This window comes from Pollicipes pollicipes, unplaced genomic scaffold (assembly GCF_011947565.3).
Source record: "Pollicipes pollicipes isolate AB1234 unplaced genomic scaffold, Ppol_2.1 Scaffold_7261;HRSCAF=8764_pilon_pilon_pilon, whole genome shotgun sequence".
NCBI classification, from domain to species: Eukaryota; Metazoa; Arthropoda; class Thecostraca; order Pollicipedomorpha; family Pollicipedidae; genus Pollicipes; species Pollicipes pollicipes.
The window spans coordinates 34615145-34642162 of NW_023597054.1; the positions used below are offsets into that span (position 1 = coordinate 34615145).

The 27018-nt window shown below is 51.0% G+C and overlaps 1 long non-coding RNA gene across 1 annotated transcript; it reads right to left on the reverse strand.

Moving 5' to 3' along the window:
* Window positions 1–196: 196 nt before the first annotated feature.
* On the reverse strand, window positions 197–14942 carry LOC119112219 (uncharacterized). Its single transcript, XR_005095696.1, has 3 exons — window positions 14744–14942; window positions 11463–11553; window positions 197–273 (listed from the first exon to the last, which is right to left on the reverse strand). It is a non-coding gene; the product is annotated as an uncharacterized LOC119112219 (long non-coding RNA).
* Between the last annotated feature and the right edge of the window lie 12076 nt (window positions 14943–27018).

A 27018-nucleotide genomic window follows, 5' to 3' on the forward strand; every position in this document is an offset into this window, starting at 1 on the left:
TCTCGCCACTTTCACCGGCCGCGCGCCTGGGAGGCGGCCGCCGGCTGCCACTCACCTTGCTTTTCGCGTGCGCACGCGCTGAACAGGTGCACGAGGAGGCGTCGGCATCGCGCTCCAGGCAGAGGATGTCCTGCGGCAGGGCGCGGCACCGGCAGCCGCGGCCCGGGCTGGAGCGTGGCCGCGCCGCACCGGCGGCCTTGGGCACGTGCGTCGGGATGAGCCCCGCTCTCAGGCCCGCCGACCGGCGGCCGCCCGTCCAGCCGGCCACGTCACCTGCGGGCGCGGCCAGGTGTGACGTCACACGGTGGCCGGGCTAAGTTTGGGATAAGTTTGCGTGTCGGCAGCGGTGCTCCCGTGGGGCACAGCGTCCGGTCAGAGCTCCCGACGCGCGCGACCACAGCTGGTGGCGCGCCGTGGTCCGCCAGCCGGCCGCTAACGTACGGCCGCGTATCGTCTTACGCATGGCGTCATCGGTCCGGCGTGCAGCAAAATAAATAATTCAGCGCGGCCCATTTGCGTGCAGCTAACTGCCGAGCCGTGCTTTCCTCAGGGCTCGCCGGCCGGCCGGTCGGCGCGCGCTGTAACGGTGGCTGCGTCGTCCGGCTACGCAGCGCCGGGCGGCGACGCTGCCCAACGGAGGCCCGCCGCCCGGTCTCGGGTCCAGCACCGGCCGGCGGCGGCTGCGCGGCGCTCGACGAGCGGGCCCCGACCCCACGCCGCCGCCGGAGACGTCGTCTGCGTCGCGAGCGCCGAGCGACCGCGTCAGCGCTGTCGTGTGGCCCTGTCGGCGCCGACGAGGCGACGACGGCGCGTCCGGGAGGCCCTTGCGACCGGCTGCCACGCCGCGCCCCGCCGGCCGGCAGCGATGCCGCGCTGGCGTGGCCGCCGCACATCCATCTCCCCGATCGTCAATCGCATTTTCCGTCCCAGATTCGGAATACCGTCGGGTAGTACAGATAAGCGCTGTCCGAATAATTTATCGACATTAATGGCGCTTAATTATACATTGAAAGCCGGGATGGACGTTCCGCTGCTAAAATAGGACCGTATGTGCCTTGCAGGCCGGGAGGTACCCATTCCCCAGTCAGCTGTGAACGGTGCGGCAGGAGGAGGAAGCATTATGGTCGCTCACGCCCACCAGTGGGGAGAGGCGGAGGCATTAACGTAACAGAGCACCGAGGCGGAGACAAAGTGAGAGAGACCTTTCACTGCTCAGACGGTCAAAGACAGCAACTTGGCGCTGCGAAATCGTGTTTTCAAGCCTCTTACATGTGGTTTTTGTGGAAGAGACGCCGGACTTTGCAATAATCACCACCGGATATATCTAGCGTGTACCACGGGCAGCTGCTGCACTTGACCCCGGGTACCGCCTGCGGGCGAGCCGGCGCTGCAACAGGCCGTCTGCACTTGACCCCGGGTACCGCCTGCGGGCGAGCCGTCGCTGCAGCAGCCCGTCTGTACTTGACCGTGGGTCGGCCGCCGCTCAGACCGCGCTGCTCCAGCCGGCCGTGGGCGTCGCCGGCTGGCGCTCGGCGGCCCGGTGACCCGCTCGGCCGAGTGCAGGGGCGATCGCGTGATGTCACGCGGCCCGCCGCGGGCCCCGGCCGCCCCCCCAAGCGGTGCAGCTGTACCGTGGGAGCCGCCCGCCGGCCCGGCGCCGCTGACGGCCGGTGTCGCATCGGCACCGCCAAAAACGGCGCGCCGCGGCACGCAGGGGCGGCAGGGCTTGCCGATTCGGTACCGGAACAGGTATCAGGCCGCGGCAAGAGCCGCCGCGTCATGCCGCCTCGCCGAAGGCAGCAACAGTGGCGCAGCCTGACGTTTGTCAAGTGTCATCAGCGTGATCAACGCAACGAGAAAAAAGAAATGGGCGTCAGCGTGCGTTGAATATCACACACATTTGCATACCTGATAACGACCAGTTCTTCTATCTCAGCGAAGAAAAATTGGCAACAAAAACCGCCGCAAAATGTTCAGCCCGCTACCACCTGTTACTGTGTTGTCACCGCCCCACAGGCTGAAAATTATACAGGCAGTGGACGGTAAAGCATAGTGAGAGAAAAAGACAGCAGTCCCGGAAATTCCTCGGATGTTATCCAGCAAGGTCCAGAACGGAAGTGCCTTGTGGTTGATTATCACCTTCCGCACATCCAAACGAATGGAGTGATTCGAGTCTCATCGTGCTGCTCATCCCACGCCAGCAGCAATGCCCGGTCAGGGCTGCACCCAACTGAGAACAGAGGCTCAGCCAAAGCCCGACCGAGGGCAGAGGCGCGGCCGAAGCCCAACCGAGGGCAGAGGCTCGGCCGGCGCCCGACCGAGGGCAGAGGCTTGGCCAGAACCCAACCGAGGGCAGAGGCTCGGCCAGAACCCAACCGAGGGCAGAGGCTAGGCCGGCGCCCGACCGAGGGCAGAGGTTCGGCCGGCGCCCGACCGAGGGCAGAGGCTCGGCAGGCGCCCGACCGAGGGCAGCGGCGCGGCCGGCACCAGGACGGAGCGCTATGTCTGGCCTGTCCTGAGATCAGGAAGTTGACCACTTTAGCCGCCGTATCAGCAGTGACTGGTTTGGTTACAGCAGAAATGTTCGAATGGAAAATGACAAGATCGGATGTCAAAGTCAAGATAGGATAAAACCTGTCTGGCTTCGTGCAAAAGGTGACACGGAACAAGCATTGGAAATATAAACGACTGTGCACCGCACAACCTGGTGGCCATACAGAGATGTGGTGGGCTGGGATCGGACTACCTAACGCTGCATCATGTGTTTTAATAAGTCCGTTTCATGAGCACAGTTCAATCAAAGCGAGTCACTGTGGGGAGCATTCTAGAATCAAAGTCATTGCTTATCCAAGGTAAATTACCTATCTGTTTGGAATGAACTAAATGTTGCTCCCATGATTTATGATCACTGCTTTTCGGACATCTGCTCCTTCGAAATCGTGGTCATGTTTCAGAGGTACCGTGAATGATCGTTGTCTGATACAACAGCTTTCGGGCTACACTTTTTCCACGGGTGAAAAGGAACCCATGCATCATTATCCGGGGAGCCACACTTTCATTTGAAATGCAGATGTAACTGCGATAATTGTACCGTCAATAAAAGAAATAACATCTTGCGCTTGCGTGCCCAAAGGACATAAATTCTAGCAATTCATGTGTATATGATTAAAGGAAGCTAAGATGGGGGTCTTGAAGTCACTTTGGCGTTAATCACAACGTTATGGCATTTCAACAATTTTTGGCAAGTTATGCTTTTGCACCTAAATGTTATCCTCTCGGTGTATTAATCACTTTAATTATGAGGATAATTATAAGTGTGTAAGCCAAAACAAGGCAAGCTTTAGCAAAAACGCATGGTATTCATCTCACTGCTAGGCCCGCCCAGCAGAATCGATTGGTTTTTGCGTTGGCATACAGTGACCGGAAACCGGCAACCATTAGTCCACCCAGAGTCTCCAAACCCTAGCATTTGCCAATGTTTAATCCAGCAATGGGCGCACGGCACCGCCTTGCTCCGATGAATGAAAGCTGCGTAGCTATGCCAGATTGCACCAACATGCAGCGAACTCCCGACTACTATGACTGAAGGAGGAGATCTATCATTCTCCTTTTGCACGGGACTGGCTCATGAATAATGCAGCGAGTCCGGTCTCGAGCTGGTCCAGCCATGGCCGGTGGTGGTCGTCCGTCTCGTGGTCCTGTTATGGCGGTCCGGGTATGGTGGTCCGGGTATGGCAGTCCGCGTGTGATAGTCTGAGCATGGCGGTCCAGTTGTGGTGGTCCGGGCGGGGTACTATGGGCATGGTAGCCGGTGTATGGTAGCTTGTGTGTGGTAGCTGGTGTATGGTAGCTCGTGTGCGGTAGCTTGTGTGTGGTAGCTGGTTTATGGTACCTTGTAATGGCAGCTCGTGCTTGGCAGCTTGTGTTTAGTGGCTCGTATATGGTAGGTTGTATACGTTAACTCGTGTTTGGAAGCTTGTGTATGCTAGTTGGTTTATGGTATCTCGCGTTTGGTAGCTTGTGTATGGTAGCTAGTTTATGGAAGCTTGTGTTTGGTAAGTCGTGTTTGGTAGCTTGCGTCTGGTACCTTGAGCATGGCAGCTGGTTTATGGTGGTTTGCGTTTGATAGCTTGTGTGCGGTAGCTCGTGTACGGTACCTTGAGAGCGCTAGCTCGGATAAGCCCGTTATGATGGTACGATTGCGATGATCTAGATGTGGTAGGCCGTACGTGGTAGCCCGTGTATGACACCCCGGGCATGATGCACCCATCGAAGTGGTCCGGTTATGGTGGCCCAACAATGGCAGCCCGAGCAGGCCGCACCTGGTGCGGTGTCCAGACATAATGGTCCGGATGTGGTGCTCGAGGTATAATGGTATGGATATTGCGGTACGGCTGGGGTGGACCGGGTAGGATGATTCACACATGATTGATTATGGCAGATGATCGTCTCATAATCCGGATACGGTACAGAAAGATGCCTCGTGGTCCAGATACGGTACAGAAAGCTGCTGCGTGGTCCGGATACGGTATAGAAAGCTGCCTCGTGGTCCGGATACGGTACAGAAAGCTGCCTCGTGGTCCGGCTACGGTACAGAAAGCTGCCTCGTGATCCAGACACGGTATAAAAAGCTGCCTCGTGGTCCGGACACGGTATAAAAAGCTGCCTTGTGGTCCGCATACGGTATAGGAAGTTGCCTCGCGGTCCGGACACGGTATAAAAAGCTGCCTCGTGGTCCGGATATGGTATAGAAAGCTGCCTCGTGGTCCGCATACGGTATAGAAAGTTGCCTCGTGGTCCGCATACGGTAAAGAAAGTTGCCTCGTGGTCCGGACACGGTACAGAAAGCTGCCTAGTGGTCCGGACGCGGTATAAAAAGCTGCCTCGTGGTCCGGACACGGTACAGAAAGCTGCCTCGTGGTCCGGGTATGCTGACTGGATCAAGTTCCGAACTACCTCCTCGTCTGCTGATGGCAGAAGGATTCTCATAGTCCGGGTATTATAAAAGACAATATCACGTATGAGGTGCGCATGCGGGTCCGGTAATGACGTAGGGCATATTTATGACACGGGCTTGGGGGTCGTAACATAAGCACTGTGGAGATGAGGACCGTTGTTTCATCCCCGTGTAGTGGAGGAGTGTGGCCCCGCGCAGGTGGGCTGAGTACTGTCGCTTGGTCCATGCAGAGCGGAGGACTGTCGCCTCGCGCAGGTGGCCTGAGTACTGTCGCTCAATCCAGGGATAGTGGAGGACTGTCGCTTCGCTTGGTCCGGGCATAGCGGAGGACTATCACACAGTACTGAGGTGTGATGGCGTGCGAGACGCGGCGGCGGCGGCGCTTTGTCAGATTATCACCACTGCTGCACACCGTCGGAGCATGCAGCATAGTCTGGGTTGTTGTCGAGCATCGCCTTAATGCCAGGCATGCCCAAAATAGCCACACGGCCAGTAAACGGTGGGAAACGCTGTTATGGTTATCAGGTGTTAGTGCTTGTGCGAGGAGCAAATGATTTGTAATGCTGCAAAGTACAGTCTCGTGACGTCTTCCACAGACAAAATGCATGCGAGGTTATTTAGAGGCCTTTCTTCCCTGCCGTGCAGGGCTGATGCTTATTTCATAGAATGTCATTTAATCGGTTAAAATAAATTCAAACGTCTCGCCCCTTTCCGCTGTCACTCACGCATTCTTTACCTTTTATGCTACTGTTATTTACCACGCGAAACTTTCTCCCCAAAGTCACCAGATCCATTAGGGAGCGGAGACTGACTTTCGAACGGCAGCTGCTTGTTTAGACTTCGCTGAATGCTTTCCTCTGAGTTATGCTGTACACCTGTGTGATGTTGATCCTTGAAACTCTCGAAGATATCCATGGACATTGAATGCACCATCCATTGCACCATTGAATCGACATCCTTTCGGCATAAGAGATGGTGCCTAATAACAATCTTTTTAAAGTGAGCGTACGGGTTTCTGTACGTTTTGTGTACGAGAAAGTATGTTCCATCGCACGAGCTGCAAACAGTTGCTTCTTCAGGGCTTCAGGGCTTCAGGCTCAGGCAAACTTCAGGGCTTCTTTCAGAAGCCCTGAAGGAAATCGAGCTCTTGGTGAAGAAGTCGGCAAACACTTTATATCCGTATCATTTGCTAAAAATATGTCCGACGATGAGAAAAGGAACAAATGTTAAGAACGTGACGAATGTTAAAAAAGTAAATGCATTGAATAGCTGAATCCACTGATGATTTCTGTTGTCAATAGTCCAGTACCCCAATAAATTGCTGACAGCATATAAAGTTTTCAAAATTCTAAGCACTCTGTGCTTTCTCCATCATGTTCAGCGTGATCCACCCAAGCAGCCGGCTTTGACGGAAAACCCCCAACGATCTCTGAGTACGTTCCTGCATTTCTGCGCTCCGGTGGCCGTCTATTTCGATAGGAAGATAACGTTTTAGGGCTGCTGCAGGGTGATTAGCGTAGCGATGTGGCAAATGCGGCATACAAAACGGGTGATGAAGTCATAAGTACTGGTTTTCTCAAGCAGCCCGCGGTCTTTGCGTGCCATATGGCATTAGCCGGGGCCGCTCGACGAAATAACGTCTTTGGGATTGAAACAACGCTTAGCATCGTACCTACCAGGTTTCCAGGTGAAACACGATGAAAATGGCTTGTTTCGACGAATGCATTGTGCCCTTGTACACACCCGAAAACAGCTCTCCATGACACGGGACTCATCGATGTCTTAGAAAGCCGTACCCGCCGGACTCTCGCAGGATGTCGTTGGAACGAGTGACGTTGCAATTGTATGCTCGTGCCAGGCCGTCAGCTTACAGCTGCTTCATCAAGCTGGACGAGGCTGGGTTGTAGACTGCAACATTCGATTAGCCCACCTCATCGCTTTACATATTTTTAATTTTCAGAAGATTTTTCCAAACTTTTTGGCAGATGAGCTAATGGGATCAGAGCTCATATTGCACATGACGTACGCTTATTTTATCGTGGCATATCACGCCTGTTGCATCAAAAACGTTCGCAACGGATCCATCACCAGTTGCCTTGTGCTACAGATATCGGCACGAACAATGCGGGGAAATGTCGAAATCTAAGAAGGAAAAAATGAAGCGCTGTTAACTGTGCCTCATTGTTCGTACACAGCGTCATCTACGAAGCACGATTTGATCACGCCTTCACCAGCTGAGCCAATAATGATGCGCATGTCGTGTACCAAACTTACTGTTTTTGCCATTAAAGCACAAGTCGGGGTAGTAAACAGACATGGGCACAACAGTACAAAAGTTCAGTACCAAAACGGCATGTTCATGACTCGGGTCGATGAGCTGTGCGTTTACCGAATTTACGAGCGATTTACCTTGAGGTTGCGAATTTCGGATTTATTACTTTAAAAGTAGCTGAAGTGATAGCTGTTGTGTAATGTTTAAGACACAGTCATGACATCCTGCTTTTTATGTTCTGAATATTTGCTGCCGTATGGCAGATTCATGTTAAAAAGCTACCGCCTGGCCGTATCAAATCTTTTAACCAGTCATGACTTCTGCAGGTACATGCTGGCCAAAGACATATCAGCATGCGCACAATCCCCTCTTCCTTTGCTTACAGTGCAAGATATCTTCCTCGTAACCCATTCAGGATTCTGTACCTAACGATGTGGGGTCTTCATTCTGTGTCGCCTCTGCTGGTGGTGTGATTACCATCTGTACATTCGCCCCACTTAAATAAATTACCAAAATTGTCATCAAAGTACACATATGAAGTGATTTCAGGGACGAAGCCGACAGCCATTTACATGACCATTTTACCACAGCCTGAAAGTGTCAATCCCGGTTAAAAGCATTCATAGATTAAATGTCTCATGCGACTGGAGTCATGACGTACAGAGATTGGGGCGAAAAACATGCCGGTATGTTTAAACATAGGTAGCTAAGCGATGCACACCTCAGCACAATACACAACACTTTTTTTCAGCAAGTCATCACCTAAGCAAGCGGCAGAGGCATAGCGTATTGAAGATAGGTTGAAGTGGAAACAAGATGACGCGAGCATTTCAATTAGCATAAGCCTTTTGGTGAGTTCCTTTTTAGCTGACTATTTCGCACGATTGGGGGGAACAAGGCAAATTAAGGTTCTGTCCATTTGATAAAAGACATCGTCAGGCGCCAGTGAGAAACATGACCTTGTCTTTAAACGCCAACCGCTGCGCTCAATGGTAGAGATGCACAGGACAGATTGATGAAGAGAACCTGCAAGAGCAAGCATAGGCTGCTCAGGGTGACCTTGTGCCCATCGATACCATATGTTCAATCATTTACACCTAGGGCGCTCATGGATATCTTATGAGCATCCTTCCAACGTGAAATGTTGGAGTTATGCTTCTCTAACCAAACATTGGTGGGGGACCGCCACACCCGTTCAGAAAAATAGAGACATGGCTGTATTCATTACCCCCCCCCCCCCCCCCCCAGATCAGATAAAAGCTTTTCGTATTGTTCAGGTCTCGTACTTTTAGTATAAGCGCCATATACATTTATTTCATATTCCTAGGCAACCAACGTCTTTTCACGGTCGCGTATAAGTAATGAATGTTACTTGTATTAACATGCGAATAAATGCTAAACATGTATTGCATCATATCGCGGTTCAAAGTATCATGCAGCCTGAAGCAGCTGTACCTTGCCTTCTGAAATTGCTACATATTGGGTATATATTGGGTATGTCACAACATGCGCTGCACTTTTCTCTCCATGGGTGCGAATTCGTGCATGCGAGGTCAAGTTAGGCAGCTGTCATTTATTTACGTTATAATTAAAAAGAAGAGCAATAGCATTCTCCCTCTCCATCGATCGACGTTTCTTGACTATCAAGAGCCACACTGGGTGAAGTTGGACTGTCGCAGGGTTAAACGTTACATCAGTCACTCAAAACATAAAAGTCAAAGTGCCATTAAAAGTCGGCAATCAGCTCCTTCATAACTAGTTGTGAAATTTTCCCACCACCTTGTTCAGGTCCATTCAGGCGTACACCGCCGAGATGCTTGAACAACAGCGGCATCGTATATGACAAAAACGATTTAGTCGCATTCTGCTCAAGTCACAGAACCATTCTCACGGCGGAACAACCTCGCCAAGGGGCCTTGCAGTGGCAGCGCTGACAATTTCGCCCCAAATCGATCGCGACGGTTTCCACTCACCATGCTCGCCGGCTGCCGGCCGCAGCGAGGCTCCCGCGCGTGCCTCCCGAGCGGGACTTGTCGGCGGAGAGGGTGGCGGCGGAGGCGCGGCGGCCGGCGCAGCGCTCTGGGCACGACTGTGCGCCGGCGCGCCGCCGCCGCCGCCGCCGCCGCCCGCTATTCGGGCGCCGCCAGCTCTCCCAGCGCCGCATACCGCTTCCTGACGCGCGCGCCGGCCGCCGCTCCAAGGCTGCGGCACGCACCGGGCGCGAGCGGCGACCCCGGCCGCGCGCGCCGCTGGCCGGGCCGGACCGGACCGCACAGCCGGCCGACCTGCGCCCGGCGCCGAACCGAGCCACCGCCACCGCCGCGGCCCCGGCCGCCCGCGGCTGCGCGGCCCTCCCCCGGACGCTGCCACCGCGCTGGGCCGCCAGCTTGGCACCCATGGATCCGCGCTCCTTTTGATCTCTGGACGGCTGTGCGCTCCTTAGACATACCGGCAGGAAACGCTCTCGCCATCTAGGTATGTCAAGCGTGTAGGCTGGGGTCGCCCCGCCATTCTATTGATAAATGAGTTATTGATGAGTTAATGAGCTACGAAGCACTGATAGACAAATCTGGCTGATTGGGATCAGTCGGTTACTATCCAGTCCAGGCAGGCAAACGTTCCCTATGTTATGTCCTTTTTGCCAAGAGTTTTACTCCACGCTGCAGTAATTCTGAGAGAGCTTTGGCTATAGCATGGACTTAATGAGGCAAAGCAAATCTGCGACGATGGTGCCTCCAATTTGAATGCTTTCGGTTTACAACGTTGATGCTGAAGGAAACGCAAAAGTGATAACTTTTCAGTTGTTTGGGATTTGGGGGGGCGCTGGGCAGATACTTTCTAGAGCTCTTATGGAAGGAAAGTAAAAATAGAATGGTACTTGATGCGTCTCATTGGCTTTCAGAAAGGAAATTATCTGTATCAAATGTGTCTTAAAATTCACGAATCTAAAATGTAAATTTAACACGGTATAATGGTAATTAGAGTCGCCAAACAGCGATTGTGGACACAAATATTCTAAAACCGAATGCACATCAGTGACTGTTGCCGCCGTCCTGAACCCAGCAGGGGTCGTCAGGTGTCGGTCGCTGTAAACTTAACACGCGTCGTCAAGTGGCGACCACCCTGAAACTGACGTAAACTGGTGACGGCCTCCCATCCTGGGTCCACAGCTGGGTTTAAAATCAACAGCACGGTGTGTGCCGGTTGATCTGTGACACGCAGTCAACCGCCATGTGGCCTCGTGGATGAGACTCTCTCCAGTTAGAAAGGTCAAAACGGCCATCAGTTTATCATTGTTCAGGCCATCTTCTCCTAGCTACCACTCGTAAAAGTGAACAAACATGACCGGGTGTCTCTCTTCTCCATCGGTCTGCGTTCACGGCCTCCAAGTTACGCCACACTTGGGTCCTTTGTTTTGCTGCTTCGGTGGTCTAATGGTATTCTCCTTGACTTTGGACGGAGGAACGCAGACGCCCTCTCCAGCTGGTGACTGAGCCTTGAAGGAAGAGAAAGGTGCCGCGCATACAGCTCCACCTAGGTATTTCATCACTAAGGGTCATCACTTTGCATGAGAAAACAAGTCTTAAAATGCGTGTTAGTCCTTGCAAAACATATACTTCATCCCACACAGCCAAGTATCTTATTATCATGCTCCTAAATGAATTCATCGAAGAAAGCCTCGCATTTGCTCTGATACATATCCTTAGTTCTAACCGAGCTTTGGTAGCCTGCAGCGATCAACTCATGTGGCAATCGATATATTTGGGGTTATCACAGGTGGTTTGCAGTTTACGCGGATGACTTCGTGGCTAGCAAACTTTCATACGTGCAAAGCAGAGTGGGTTGCGTGCGTGGACCTTCAGCCTGAGCGTACTAAGAGGGCGGTGCGAAATAGCACAACAGACAATGTCATGCGGCCTTTTGGCCATACCAAATTTCGGTAGGGTCTTTACAGTAATGTACGATGCTACGACACGGCCGCCTCGTGCCAGGTGGACCCTCGCCGGCCCATGGCTTACACCAACCTTTCCACACCAGTCAGGTCGGATAGGTTACACGTTCCAAGCTCAATCCCCAATGAGTCACACCAATGACTCAGACCTCAACACAACGGCGTAAGATAACGAAGCTGGTGTGCATTGCCAGTCACGATGAGGAAAATGACATCTGTTTGGCCGACTCATATGTGCATACTTTTGCCTGGTTAGAAGAGAACTCTGTCGCCGTACTTACCAGAACCAGTTCGTGCTTCAGACGTCACCACTGACGATCCAGTGGAGGCCGCGGGACGTTTTCGAAGAGGGTTGTGTTGAAAGTTCATATTCTGCAAGTAAAGCGAGCATTGTTAGCACAGCAATGTATCGATATCAACTTCTGCAAGGTACTAAAGCACATGGCAAGTGAGTCAATATTAATGTATCTTTCCGAGATGTAGAGCTTATAAAGCTTATTTTCAGGACTTCATTCAATGCAGATCAGTAATAAAAACCAATCTTCCTATCAGTCTGCGTTTCTCTCAAAATCTAAATCTGATCGGTTTTAATTCACCGTGCAGCAAAGATGCAATCCACCACGTTCCAGCTGAAGCTCATGCTAAAAAAGGTCTCACTTATCAATGCAAACCCTTTAAATTGTGTTTGCATTAACATTTGCATTTGCACTGAAAGAAGGCAATCCACAAGAAAACTTGGATAATACCACCCTAGGTCATGGTGCTGGGTAAAAATGTACATTCGGCTATTACGTGCAAGTCGCAGTCTATGCATACAGGATGAGACAATCTTCACACGTGCGATCCCGAGCAGCTGGCAGCCAGTGGCATCGCGGTCTTTCGAAGTATTGTCTGGACTTGACTTGACAATCTGGACTTCGACTTGACTTCGTCCGCCAGTTCGCTGTCATTGGCCGGGGCTCGGTATTCAGACCACCTCCGCCCAGCCTCAATCCGCGGCTGAGAGAGGTGCAGCAGCCTTTCTTGTCTGGTCGCCCCCCCCCCCCTCTCAGGCCGCAGTTTACGAGGGGCTAGGAGGTCAAAGGTCAGAAACTCGGTACATCGGGTCACTCCGAGTCACAGAGACACCCTGAGTCACTCGGGGCGTCCACCAGTCAGGACTTGGTGCGTAGGAATGACCAAGCTTGACTCTTTAATTCTTTCCAGTCCATCAATGCTGGACACCGTTTGCTTCCAGCCTAATCAAAATCATTGACATGGTCCAGTCCAGCCCACGAACTTGGTCCGAGTGCATAGATTTGTCCCGTCCGCGAAGAGCTCTAACAGTTCACGTGAGAGTACCTGAAGAACTCGTGGCTGTTGAGCAGCGTCTGGGAGTGCCGCTGACTGTTCGTGCACGGGCGCAACCCGTACCCTGGTTAGGCCAATACAATGGGGCCACCCGAGAATAATTCGCGTAAATTATGCGTTGGCACCCGTCATAGCAAACAATGACCGATATTGTTTGTCCTTGTTGTTGAAACAGTGGGTCATGGGCCATAATATGCTATAATTTGACCTCTTGAAACACAAGATCATTGTTGAATCAACAATGACTTCAACCTTCCCTTTTTATGAATCGAAAGCACATTTTTCCTCAGGGGGAGTCTCAAATGTCACTAAAGCAATGATGCCTTTGTGTTTGTTAATGGCCTTCCTCATGAAGCACTGTGTCGAAGTAACGAACGACAATATGCAACCCGCCACCGTTTGGGGGGTTATTCGCAATACATACATTTAGCACACTGCACATGCGCTGGGGAAGGAACCGAAATATCGATACATACAGAACAACGCCAGAAGCTGCTATATTCGATGCCTCCAAATTGGATGTTGGTACGAGGGTAACAACAGAATAGCCCATTCATAACATTTTCTCGAAATTTGGGGAAAATGATTAAGTGTTGGCCTCTCTGAGAATTTTAAAGAAGGCATGGTTGGAATGACGTGCCTGTGATCAAACAATATGATTATAAAATCAGTTTCCTCCTTCAAACTCAGCACGTGCTGGAACATATGCAGACGTCAGGAATTCGCAAGCCTAATAGCATACCTTTTCTGAGGACCTCTCCTCATTTGGCACCGGAGGGAGGAGATGGGGTCACAATGACCTCACAATATGCACTACTTAAACTCGTATCTTATAAAATATTTTCTGTTTGAGTGCTATGTTTTCAAATTGTATGTTGCTTCTGGATCAGAGGTACCTGAATGCGAGAGGTCCTGAGGGGCATATCAGACTGTGTTTTGCAAATAAGGGTCTGTCACTCAGTTTTCCATTCTACAAACTCCACAGTTTGCCATGAACTGGCTCAAACGTGGCAAATATCATCACGCCAAAACCCTCTGCTTTGCTTTTGTCATTGTTTACACGATTTTCTGATGATCAAATATGCAAAAGTGTCGACCAGCTCCAAAGGACTCATGGGATAAGCTTTGACAGAAAGTCGGCAATTACGTTTCAAAGGTTTCAGAAAACGGAAATGGGCCTGTGCAAACAATCTATCAACTGGGGTCGCAGCCCAGGTAAATCCTACACTGCATGCAGCCTGCTGGTTACTTCTGGGCGGCGCCCACCAGCTGGTTCCTGCTGAAACCAGCCCGACTGCTGGTTATTGCTGAGCCTTCCCCGCCTGCCGGCCACTTCTGAGCCCTCAACGCATACTGATCACTGCTGTGCCGTGACCTCCTACTGGTTATTGTCTATTCTTGTCCGCCTGCTGTTTGCTGCTGATCGAGTCCGTCTGCTGGTTATTGTTGGTTCGTGCCCGTTTGCTGGTCTCTGCGAGCCTTGCTCGCCCGCTAAGTACCACTGACTCGTTCCCGACTGCTGGCTTATGATGAGGCTGGCCCACCTGTAGAATGGTGCTGGTTCGTGTGCGGTTGCTGGATACCGCCGGGCGTTGCCTGCCTGCCAGACACCGCTGACGCCTCCCCGGCCGCTGGATTCCTCTATACGATCGGACGCAGCCATATGGATGGAAACTAGAGCGCAGCACATAAACGTAGCCAGAGATACTCAATGTGCTCACGTGCAGTCTCCGCGTGTGACGCGTTCCACAATAACATGAGAAGAGGAGAAATGCGTAAGTTGAGAACGCACCGCGCTCCTTTCCGTTCACTGTGCCTGGCTATGTAGGCAAGGAACAACGCGTCAGCGTATCACCGTTTGCATTGATATGGAAAATTAGAACATTTTTGGACGCCATCATGAATAATGAGCCGTGAGCCGTGTCACATATTCTGGAGCAGTTGAGTCCAATCTCGTTGGGTGATTATGTATGCCCAAAGAAGCATAAGGATACCGTGAGCGTCTTAAATTCATATGTGGATGAAAGGTTGCAAGGAAACCTTTCAACGAGTCTTGATATTACATACACCCACACATTGCAGGGAACCACACCAATGACATCCAAAAACGCTAAACAATAGCGGAACTGAGCCAGAGCAAAGACAAAGCATCCTGCCAAACGCTCAATGAAATGGCACCAGCGCGGATGCCATTCGCTGGGAAACTACTCACCGTTCGTCTGACAAGGTGAAAGGTGACGACCATCAATTCTCCCTCGATGTACCTGCCGTACGCACACGCACCCAGGCCATTTTTCGCCTCACATAATCAGTTCACTGTGCTGCTCGTCGTACCGCAGCAATTACCACCAATCTTGCACGTAAAGCCACTATTTCGGCCCAGATTTATCACGTCGTTGCTAGCCCGCCCGCCCGCCGCTGTGTGCGCGCGCCGCCATCATTGTGATAGTTGCCAGCCGGCGCCACGAGATGGCAGCAGCGTTGCCAGTTCAGAGGGCACGCCGATGCTCCGCCGCGGCCGCCAGGCGGGTGGCACTCGGACGCGGTGCGTCCACCCCCGCAGCCGAGGGACATCCCTGCATGCCCGTGGACGGCTGGGTCACACACTCTCGCCGGAGCAGTCCGAGCGGGCGTCGGCTGGTGGGGCGATCGCTGACGGGGCCCTGCGAGCGCGCTCAAACACCAGCCTTGAGTCTGCCAGCTTATAAAAACGACGAAGGCTCTGGAATGCGAGCGTCCCTGGGACAGCAGGGAGGGGAGGCCGGAGTGAGGATTTGGCGCACGCTGGCGAGACGGCGTAAACGGACCGGGAGGTTGAACGGTAGAAGCTGGAATCCCGCGCGATGTGACCGCTCATTTTGTAAGCCGTGAATAACACGCAGTTTAAATAAACGCAATGCTTTACCTCCATTGTGTTGCCAACCCCAACCGTGCCGCGTGTTAAAATGCGATGACTGTATCTTTGCAAAAGCGACTAGCTTCAATAACGCTCTTAAAAACAGCTATCTTCGATTTGATGCAGAGTACCCGGGAGGGAATGTGACGCGCGTCCGTCGTCTGCATCTACGCCCACATTTCTCGACCCATTTTCCGGTCGGCGGGTGTGGTTTACCCGTGTCGCGTGGGGCAGGTCGCTTATCTCTTCGCTATCCACGTCATCTGGGCCCATTAAATCTTGCGGGTTGCGTGACGCCGCGAGTGAATCATGCCGTGCAATACTACACCACCGCCGGGCGCCGCGCCGCCAACAGCCCCAAAACGCGGTGGCGCCGCGGCGTGGCTCGCCGCGGAGAAGCGGCGGTGACGGCGGCGCACCCCGTGCGTCGCGACTGGCGCGACGGCGGCCGGCCGTCAGCTGATGGCGGCCGGGCGGCCGGCGCCGGGCCCGGCTTTCTGCGGAGCAGCGTCGCCCGCCGCGGGCACCGCACCTGCCGAGCGGACCATTCCTGGGATTCTTGACTGGACGAGTCTACCTTCGGCCGGCGCCGGGGAGTCCGCATACCGGGCAGGAGCCGCCCCGCCCGCTGAAGGAGTCGCTTCGCTCGCCGGTAGATGGCAGCAGCTGAAGACCCGCCGAATGTCGACGGAGTCAGCGGTCTGGCAACGACCACAGTTGTATATAATGGAGCACCACCACGTCGGAAGCGATTGTGGTCCCAAAACGTGACTTTTAATGTCAGATTTGGTTCCAAATGGTGGATTCATGAAGACTACAGGTTTGCTCTTTACGAGATCCGGGCATTCTTGAAGCTCACCACAAGAGCGCCAACTGTCACTTTAATTTCACAGCGGTTCAGAGCGGTTACAAGCCTTCATACGGGTGCCTGAGCGCCTATGCATCTTAAAAAGGCCACCACACTAGCTCTCCGACGTCCACAAATTAAAACGTGCGCAACAATGTGAGTTTATTTGAATGTGCAGCTCAAATGTGGCTTACCAAGCAATGATCTGCAATATCGATGAAGCCGTCTAATGGCGTACAAGCTCAAGCTTGGCATGCAGCTATTGACGGTCTACACGAAATAGTTTTGTTCAACAATAGACAACCTCATCAAAATGCATCAGAAGTTGTCATCGGGTGTGAAGTTGTTCATTTACTGTTCTGATATTTGACCGACACGAATGGCCCGAAGGTACAATCCATTTTCCGAAAACGCACCAATAAAGTAGTCTAAGATATTCACAGTATGCTGGTGATGTCATGTATACAAAGCTCCAGTGCCTTTTCCGTGCACACTAGCCGAAACTTGATAGACCAGCCCAAATAAAACATACGGTATTGCTTTAAAAAAATAGAATTAAAATAGCTATTAAATTATTGACTTTTGTTATAAACCTTCAAAGACTCGTTGACCTTATACGACATTGAATACCTTACAATCCCGAAGTACACAGTAAAAAGTTGTGCATGCAACTTGCATTGAATACTTATGATATGTAGGTGTGGCAAAGTCTAATGACCCGATAAGGATTGGAATGCGAACAAGAATGCATAGTGAGTCATCATTACGTTTGCTTAGGATATCTGTATGTCACATGAATACATTATTTAGCGCCTTTTTACAGAAAATCTAACCTTTTGAATCCTAAAGGTCAAGATAGTTCATCGTAGTCAACTCTGGTGTATTTGTACACCTCGAGAAAAAATATGCCCCATTGATAACAAAACAAACACCGGTTACTCACATTGGTCCAAAGACAATGACCAATAAACAAACTCACTCCTAACTGATGTCACTTGACCTCTTTTGCTGGGTTTGCACGGTGGCTCTTGGTGTGCCACGTAACGTCGGCATAGAAGACTTAAGAGCAGAAATGAAAAATTGTGTCGTATTTGCGGCAGACCAGGAATGATCACCAATAAGGTATATGACCTCATACCGTAATTGATTTGACTTAAGGCCATGTAAGATGTCATTAACGGACAAGATCAAGAAGTCCGATGTGCCCGATACCTCAGGAGGAAACTAATGCATCGAGGAAACCCTTACCATCATGTGCGCACGAGAACAAAGAGGATACAAATCAAAGAGATAATCCTCAATTGGGACGTTTTGGGCTCCATTAACCAACGCTGCCTTTGCTGCGCCCATAAGGCAGTACTCAATGTACCAGAAAAGGAGTGAACAAAAGGTGAAACTCGGACGCGTTTCGATGCTGAGAGCCGATGACTAACTCATCAAACGGTGCCATTTGACCCAGGTCTTATTCAACACACGAGAGGTCTGTCCGAGTGCCAACCGAAAAGCACTTTTCGAAGCTTTCGGAAAAACTTAAAAGCGTTCAAATGGCAAACAGAGATAGTACTTCGTCGGTAAGCAAATAGCATGTTTACGATGCGAGGCTTCTGAACCCGAATTATATGATTAAAATAGTTATTCTCTGCACAAAAGCGTGCATACGGGCGTGCATACGAAAGCTAGCATCTGACCAGTAGACGATGACCAGGGGTCACGTGGTGACGTCAAAGCTCATACATATCATGACGTGCAAAATGTCTTGCTCTTTGCAAACTAAATCATTCTTGAACTTCTGCTCCTGGCCATTTGCTACTGAACTTATGTGATACAGCAAGTACCGCCGTGCAGACCCGGCCGTAGCTGCTCTTATGACCCGAGGTCAAAATGTCCTGGCAATTGGGGATTATTGTATTGATCAGCCTATCAGTATACTTGAACTAGATGTATGTGTTCCATTGCTGTCGCTGCTGGCATGTGATATTTCTTTAGAAATAATTGCCTCTGGTGCTGGTGGGCTTCTGTTTCGTCATTCTTCGTTACTCTGTTTTCCGCGTGCATTGATCTGCGTTTATATGCTGTTTTGCTGAACCGTTTAGGCACACCAGACCTGATCCTTTTCGTGGAGTAAAGAATAATTTTTTTTACACGCCAATGATTTTATTTGTTTTTAGTAACAAATGAATAACCCGAAAACTGTCCAGCTTTCACCTTCTGGCAAGTGACTGGTCAACATTAGTCCTGATACATTTTCGGGCGTCACACGCATTAACACGTATGATGCATAGGACCCCCCCCCCCCCCCCAGCCTTTTGATTCAGAATTTGTGCCGACGTTGTTCAGAACTTGCGATGTGTTGAGAGGCATCAAGTACAACACCAAACCAAGCTCATGTGTGTAAACTTATTCAAGCGGCACCCTTCCTGCAATCATCCTAACTGCGAACAGAGCCGCGTGTAAAACTGATCCCACCGATACAAAAATGTCAGTCATGGTATACAGGGTAGATTTCAAGCTTTTTTTGGATGGATTCACCATTTTTGTTTCAGTGCAATCTCGACGAGTCACGATGAGGTCAATCCAAAATGAAACTCACCATTACCTGCAGAATTTGATACATGTTCATGCCCCTGCACCCCATGCTTCTCCAACAGCGTGTCAAAATTTCGCAGGCGGGTGCCTCCCAAGTCTTCATTTAAACAGTATTTAATGGGACGCGTGCTCTCGTCCACGCAAAGCCCAACCCGCCTTCCTGTTTCACATAATTTGTATGATATATATGTTCACTGCTCATTTGTGGACATTCAGTTGTCCAGCACTATACAGTTTCAAGCCTGACATGTTTGCCGAGCCGATGAACGTGGCGCCTGTGTCGGAGCCGAACGCACTAGCTGTGACTGTTGAGAGCAGGCCGCTGGTCTGAGATACCCTGATGGCAGGGTTCAATTCTCTTATGATTCCGTTCGCTCTCTTTGTTGTCGGCTTATTTAAAATGGCTGGCGCAATAAGGTGGCTTGGTTGGTCGATGTCTTGAGGTTTTTGTTTTTGAGACATTTGCAGCTTGAAGCGGCGTAATCGATTTAGTTGTCTCGGTACCCGTCGTACTAAATATTTGAATCACTCGGCTGATGTTTTCGTCAGCTGCCTCTTCGTCCAATTAAAACCGAGTAGCATACTGCATCTACGAGCGTAGCACCGTGCGTGGAGGATGACAATAAAATAATCGATCTTTTCGACCAATGCGAGAGCCTGCTTCCATTGGAAATATAACGGCACGTGCTTAAAAATCGAATATAGCCAGCTCATACCGGAAAATAAAAACCTACGCTGGACTTGGACGAAATTTTGCCACGAGGCTAACGAAGACAACCTTGACGAATATAATTCCAGAGGATCACCTCCACCGCCTGTTGCCAAAGCACGCCCTTACTTACGGCAGAGGTTAACGGTATTCCCAACACCCATGAGCCAGGCCACACCTGGGGCCGATCGCATCCGTCTGCGGTTACCCACTCCACAAGTAGTCTTGGTTGTGGCGGCGTTCCCTGACGCAACTTTTATCACTGGTTTTATCCCAGCTCGCCAATACGGGGACCAATGTGTCACGGATCAGGGAAAGCTTCCCCGCTACCCCCCCCCCCCCCCCTTTGGATCTTTGCTTAGATGTTTGCAGCCTTCAAGGCAGTATTCAAGAGGAGACTGACGCAGCAATGAGTCTTATTCAAAACAGCATAACTGAGATAAGCCTATTTTGCACATCGCTCAAGGGTGTCAGGATCCTCCTGACTCATGTCCTGACGGACAGTGACGTAGGATTCGGCTCAGAGTCCTATAATCAAATGTCTGACATTGAAATGGCTAGCACACGAGCGTCGACAGCGGCCATGTAATTCATGCACCCGGTAGAGACAGGGGCTTGTGTCCAATCTCAAAGTTAGCCCCTGGTTGCATGCTCGCGACATTGACGGAATTTTGGGAGCGAGGGCCCTCGGCCTAGAAATGCTCATCCGTTCCTTTGATAGAATGGATGTTTATCACTCACCTTATCAAAACGTCACCACTCGTATCGAAATGGTAGGCACTGTTTCTCGACGCATTAATCCCGGTACACTGGTAATCAGGCAAGTACTCAGCACACCGCCGAGCTGTGTTTCACGTTCATGGCACCGCCCATAATTCTAAATTTTTATTCAGCTCACCCGATAGCTGGCTCATGCCAAAAGAGCGGTTCTACACTCCACACGGTCGTCTTACGTCGTCACCATCGTACGAGCCAGATGGGAGATGAGTCCGGCATGATGAGACTTTCTCGGTAGTGGCGCTTGTTGGTGGTGCTTTCAAGGTATGTTTTAGTCCATAGAGTTACAGCTGAGACCAAGTGAATGAATCGCAATATATCAGATGTTCTTGATTTATTGCGAGAATGGATTTGATTTGAACCGTTTTACTCATTCACGGCATAAAAAGGCCATTTCGGTTCGCCCGGCTCCTATTGGCACCCTTTAGCACGGCCGGGTCAGGCTTTTGCCCAGGAGGAGGCTAAACCAAGGGATATCAGTAACTTTCATTCAAGGGGCCCCATCTGGTCGCTAGAGAAGCTCTGCTTTTGCTTTGGGGGAATTTTGGCAGCTCGAAATCCCATTTTGATGCCTTGATGACCTGTTTTTGATATATTAGAACTTAAAAGCATTACGAGGGTGTTGGGCTGCCAAGAAGCGCTGGGGGTTGCTGCCCCATTGCTTCTTGCAATCACTTCATCACTCACGGGGGAGGCATGACCCCGAAGCCCCCTCCCAGCACTACGCTAATGCCCATAAGCTAGCACGCAGTGGTACCTTGCAAGATGGGGTGTCATCTTGCGCACGCTGGGTTCTCAGACCCCTAGCATCTTTTAATACTAGGCCCACGGCAGTGGCTGAAAAATGGCTTCAAACACAAAACCATTAATGGACATCCCTAACCACTCTTGGAGTGACACTTCTGATACAGTCCTTCAGCACCTCCAACAACTGTAACAGAAGCCACCGATCGCACCGACCAGCAACACTTCTCTTGAACTATAGCTGTCATGTACAAATCAACGCCCCCTATAAGAGCGTGGGAGACTGCAACGCTAGTGACTTCACGCACTGCGACTAAGTGCCGTAAAGTAATCCGAACATCGACTCAAACCAACAGAGGTGGCCGAGCGCATTTAGCTGGTTTCGCTGATGGACCCCAGTGACAGTATGGTATCATCCGAGCCTGCTCGGAGTCTGACTCATACAAATCTCGTGCAGATCTGGTCCCGGGGGGCACAGGGGATTTCCAGCGACCTACAGCTGGCGGGTTTTCCGTCGCATCCGACGTGGTCGCAGGTCATAGCGACCGCACGTCGTCTGAGAAGTCACTGAGAGGATCAGGTGAGCTGTTGCGTAGAGGGATTTTACGTGCAACGCTCGTCATGGATTGTAATGCCGGTTGCTAAGCAACGGCTGCATTCCTGACCTGGTTATACAGTTGTACGTACCGCTTTTAATATTCGAAGTCGCAAGTTAACACACTGAACAATTTTTGACTGGAACGTGCTTATCCGTTATAATAAGTTTGTGCTTGTCTTGGCTGCAAAGCTTTTCAGACGGCGTGTGACAGTGGCTGCCGTGCACGGAACGAAATTTATCAATCAAGACAGGCACGATTGGCCCACTATGCTGCTACCCCACGGTTGTACTGCTACCCCACAGGAAGCTCATAAACCAGCCTCCCAAAAGCATCCAAGACGTAACACGTGGCAAATCTTTACGAGCGCAACACAACGGTTCATATCAATCCTTCAGCACGCGATCTATTGTAATGCAAGGCTGAACAACTCATTTTTCGCTTTTTTCTAAGAATTTAGTCTGACCTCTTGAATCGGATGGAATTTTGGAGTCGGCGCTCCCGCCAGGCAGTCCTTGATACGTGAGTCCTGACCCCACCACCTGAATGTGAAATTCCAGGTCAACGGCCCAATTTTGCGGCTTAACATGTCGCAATGCTCGGTACCGTCCGTCTTGCCCTCTGACGTCAGCTGACCTTTAGTGCGGCCGCTGTCGCCGACCGCGGTCCATCGCAGTCAGAGACAAATGGTGCGTGCCTACAGCGACTCTTTACTTTGCTACCTTACCTTACCTATATTACTTATTCTAAGATGCGTTTATCTTACATTTCTTATTCCTTTACTTTTTGCTGCACAGGTAGATTTGAAACATTTAAGATATAATTTAGCATGGGTATTAAGCTAGAACATTTGCGTTCTTAATTTGTTATGCTCTTCAAGAATAGGGATAACAATTTCCTCTCACACAAGCACATTTTGCCGAATTCAATCGTGTCTCATATTTAACGATTACTGTGGCGAATTGATTCGAAAGCTCTTACCTTGAAACTGCATCTATATGGCCGGCCACCGGCTTGCATATTGAGCGCCTGTCGTCAGCTTGCGGTGTGCCGTTTAACGCACCACTGAATTTGGATGTGTCCGGAACCACTCTATATAGCAAACCTATCTCTCCTTATACTCCAAATGACGAATGATGCCCCCAGATCGCACGACCTCGGCACAGGTCAGTTTGTTGATCCTGAGATGTCTGCTGGAATCACAGGCCATATCAAAGGTCATAACTTTTCGAATGTTCTTGCGAGCCACAAAACCGTTCTCACCCATCCTGATACTGCGACGAAATTGAGCTGATGTAGATAAACCAAGATGTCTGCCAGATGTCAGAAATGCACTTATGAGCATTTATAGAACCAGTACTTTCGCAGATTACACAGTGGCGCATGTGGGGGGCTACAGGGGGCACGTCTCCCCCTCCCCTCTCCTTAGGCCCTGAGGGGCCCCAAGGGGCCCCACGAGACCGACGTTCTAGGGCCCGATTTGAGGGTCAGAAGGGCAAAAGGGCCGGCTGGAGGTCGCATTAAGGGGCTCCACAAGGGTGGGACACTCAAGTGTCAGTCGGAGGACCCTTTGTGCCGATCGAGAGCCCCTGAGCCGATGAGGGTCTATGTATCGGTCAGGTACCGCTGTTTCCAAACAGTCGGCTCTGTGTCGGTATGGGCCTGGAAACCCGATTCCAAAGCAGGAATAAGGCTGGGGCTGTTGATTTACAATGGCCGGGTCCCTGAGTCATTGAGGATCCCTGTTTCGGTTAGTGTCTCCCTGCGTCGGTGAGGGGCTCACAGTTTCCAGCAGCCGTCCCATGTTAGCAAAGAGCCTCAATTAGGCCACGGCCCGCATTTGAGGGGGCCCGGGGGGGCCGTGTTTGGGGGCCCAATCGGGGGGCTCGAAGGGCTGACGGTGGGCCATATTAAGAACACCGGCCCGCAAAGCCAGGACTTCAAATACCAGTCAGAGGGCCTCTCGTACCGACTGAGGGCCTCCTGGGAGTACTCGGGCCTGTATTTTGGCCAAAGGCCACGAAAATCGGACAGTCGGCTCCGTGTTCGGCCTGAGATCTGGGGTCCATTTCCCAGGCATATCAAGGCTGGGACACGCGATTCGCTATAGTCGTGGCCTCTGAAACAATGAGTGTTCCCTGTGTGGTCAGGGACCCACAATCCAAAAAGGGATCTTGTGTCAGCAAGGGGCCCGAGTCGGTCAGTGGAGCATTTGCTAGGTAGAGACGGGGATGGGACCGGATGCCATATAGTTTTTTTGCGTTGGTCGGGGCTATCGGACAATGAAAAAGTGAAACCTATGATGAGAACTTACGAGACAGTGGAGGGGGCCCTGTGCCAGTCAAGAGCTCCAGCACCGAACATCTCACAGCAACCCTGCATCCCATTTGAAGGGATGTTTTTGTTTCAAAGACGCCCCTGCGTCGATCCGGGACCAACTCGTTGGGTCAGAGGGCCTCCCACGCCAGGGACGGGGACACATGTAGGATTATCCCTCATAGGGCTTCTGTCACGACCAGGGGCTCCGATGCCGTGCCATCAAAGTAGGTGCCCCGCGCCGAAACGGAATGTCCCTTCAGCTCCTGACCGGGAAAATAGCGTTAACTCCGGTGTTCTACTCACGCGAGCCCTTGCTCGGCAAAGGTAAAGGGTCTCTTTAGCGTTTAATAAAATTGATCGAAATGAGGTAAGTAAACAACTCTTGCATTTCTGAGGACGTTCATCCTTTTCCACGATCGACCAGGGAAATTAATCTTAGGAATCTTAGGAGCAGGAACAGATATTGCTGGGCTTGTAGTATCCATGAAACTGATTGCTGAAACCGAAGCCGAGCGCAGCGTGAAACCGCTGCATCTATCGCCGGGCGTCGGGCACCGGGCGCGAGAGAACGGCCGTCGCGAAATAACGCTTCCGAAAGTTTTTTTTGAAATCAATTCGCGCCGTTCAAGAATAACACCGTGGCGTATATTTCACCAGCATAAATCCAGTCTGCCCCTTAAATAAAACAGTAACAGCAACACAGAAAGGGGGTTCTTCTTTTCATAGTCCAGTTCCACCAGCATATCCCGTTTGCCGTGTTATAAATGCATCTTTCTAAAAACTACACCGGTGAAGGGGACTCCCAGACTGCCTTTAAACGCCTGAATTGATGTGCTACTGCGTTCGAAGATGATTCTTTCAGAAACGTCATGTTTTTCGTGCGCTTGCTGACCACCGCCAGGCGTTACACGCGGCCACCGACTGCAGCGCGAACTACAGGGGCCGCAGCGCCGAGCGTCACTTTTTTCTCACACGCGCGAGCGCGCATGGTCAAAGCTATTTAGCGCCACATTATAAACGTTTTACCATTTTCCAGCCCGTAAAACCGCGGTGTGTGACAGGCACACAGACGTTTTTCACCACCCGCCGGGGGTAAACGCTCGTATTTGCCTCCGTCTCTAACCTACTCACATCACCTGCAGACGGATCGTTACCGGGCTCCAGGCTCCGGGCATATCATGGCTCCGGACTGAAAGATAAGATTGCGATCCGTTCTCAGTGAGCTGTGCCCGCTCTCCATGTAGACTATCCTGACTGAGCCCCAGCGAGCGACCTGTAAGGCGATTCGATTCGTAATCACGCCAAAGATGGGCTGGGATCGCCAGGTCCTCTGACCGGTTGAGCTACGCAGGGCCAACAAGTTGTGCTCTTGGTTGCGTTTTGTCGTTTTGGTGATCGGTAATACCCCGACACCGGCACTTTGACGTTTTAAGCCCCATGTCTGAAAGAGGCATACAGACTTTTTCACCACCCATCGGGTGGTAAAGGTTTTGCATTTACCGCCATCTTGGGACTAAACTACCTATATTACCACCTGCAGATGAATTACTGCCTCTTGCTACCCTTTGCAGGATGCTCGTCTAGTTTGTTGTACCATTTTCCGGAAGGTGACCAGGGAAGCCGACCGTCCATCCACTGGTAAACCCTTCCCATCTACCGCCACCTCGAAAGTTACCCTTTTAATTACCCTTTAAGGACGAGAGACGCCTCCAATGTTACCCTTTCAGTGAGGGTCAACCTTCTTGGTTCGCCATTCACCCGAGGAGAACCTCCGCGGCAGGTGACAAGCTCAAAGGCGTTTTCTGGCCGCCTGCGGGGCTGTAGTGGCGTGTTATTTAACATTAATCGCAAATAAATGCAAACAGTGCAAAGATAAAGAACAGTGCCAACGACGAACAGCACTAGGCCTATCATCGAAATGAGCGCCAGGGTTTGCGCTACGTGGTGTGCTCCTAAAACACAGTGTTGACCTGGGTCATCTTAGATCAATGAACTTCACTGACCTTTAAAATGTGCGTGGAACATGTCTGTCTGTCACTTATAAATCTAGATATTCATTCATTATTGATTGTCATGTCTGTCACTAACCAGTTCAAATGTACACCAGAAACGACCCCCATAAAACCAAGCACTCGAGTTAAAAAGCAGGATAGTTTTGACCTCGTTTTGATCTTCATTCCTGACCGTAGGTTAATGGGACTGGTGGTAATTTTAAAATAAACGAGTTTATTGCGCAAGAAATTATATCAGACATGTATGGCTTCGTCTAACATCCATGTTGCACGCTGTTGAATCCATGTCGCCACTCGCCAGAAACGTCAGAAATGACCTTCGCTGACAGCCATGGCCTGAAGTTGACCTGCCATAGGTCAGCAACCTTACAAGGCAGATTCAATTTTGATATCAAAACATTTGCTATGCAGTTATCTGCAGCTACGCAAAGTTTGTTGCGGCTACACCGCGCCGTTCGGAAATGATTTTGGGAAAAACCTTTGAGGTGGGGTCAAGTTGACCCCCCCCCTCCCTCCCCCACCCAAACGCCTGTTAACGAAGGTAAGAATAAAAGTAAGACGCAAAAGTCTTGCCTCTTCCAAATCAAGTGTGCCCCATCCCAGGATTTTTGGGGAGGAATCCCTCGTCATAAGGGGTCTTTTGTCAAGGCAGTGACTCCGCTTACCATGGCTCTGGCTGCGCTTCTGTCAACATTGCATCAACTTCTGAAATACCACGTCAGTATTTCATCTTCTCATACGCGCCACTGCATTCGCCAGACGGTTCTCATCTCAACATCATTGGTGGCTGTAATGAATGGCATGTCTTGGTTGAAAACAAATTCATGTATAGTTGTTGCCTTGATCTACGTTTCTACCACCAATGATAATTTATTTTCGTTTTGGCAAATCTTTTTTATTTCTGATGTATGCAGACCCATTTCTCACTGTCCTAATCTTAAGCTTGCACCATTGGCTCATCTGCATCAACCATCTTGGTCCTTGCCCATTGTCATGATGCT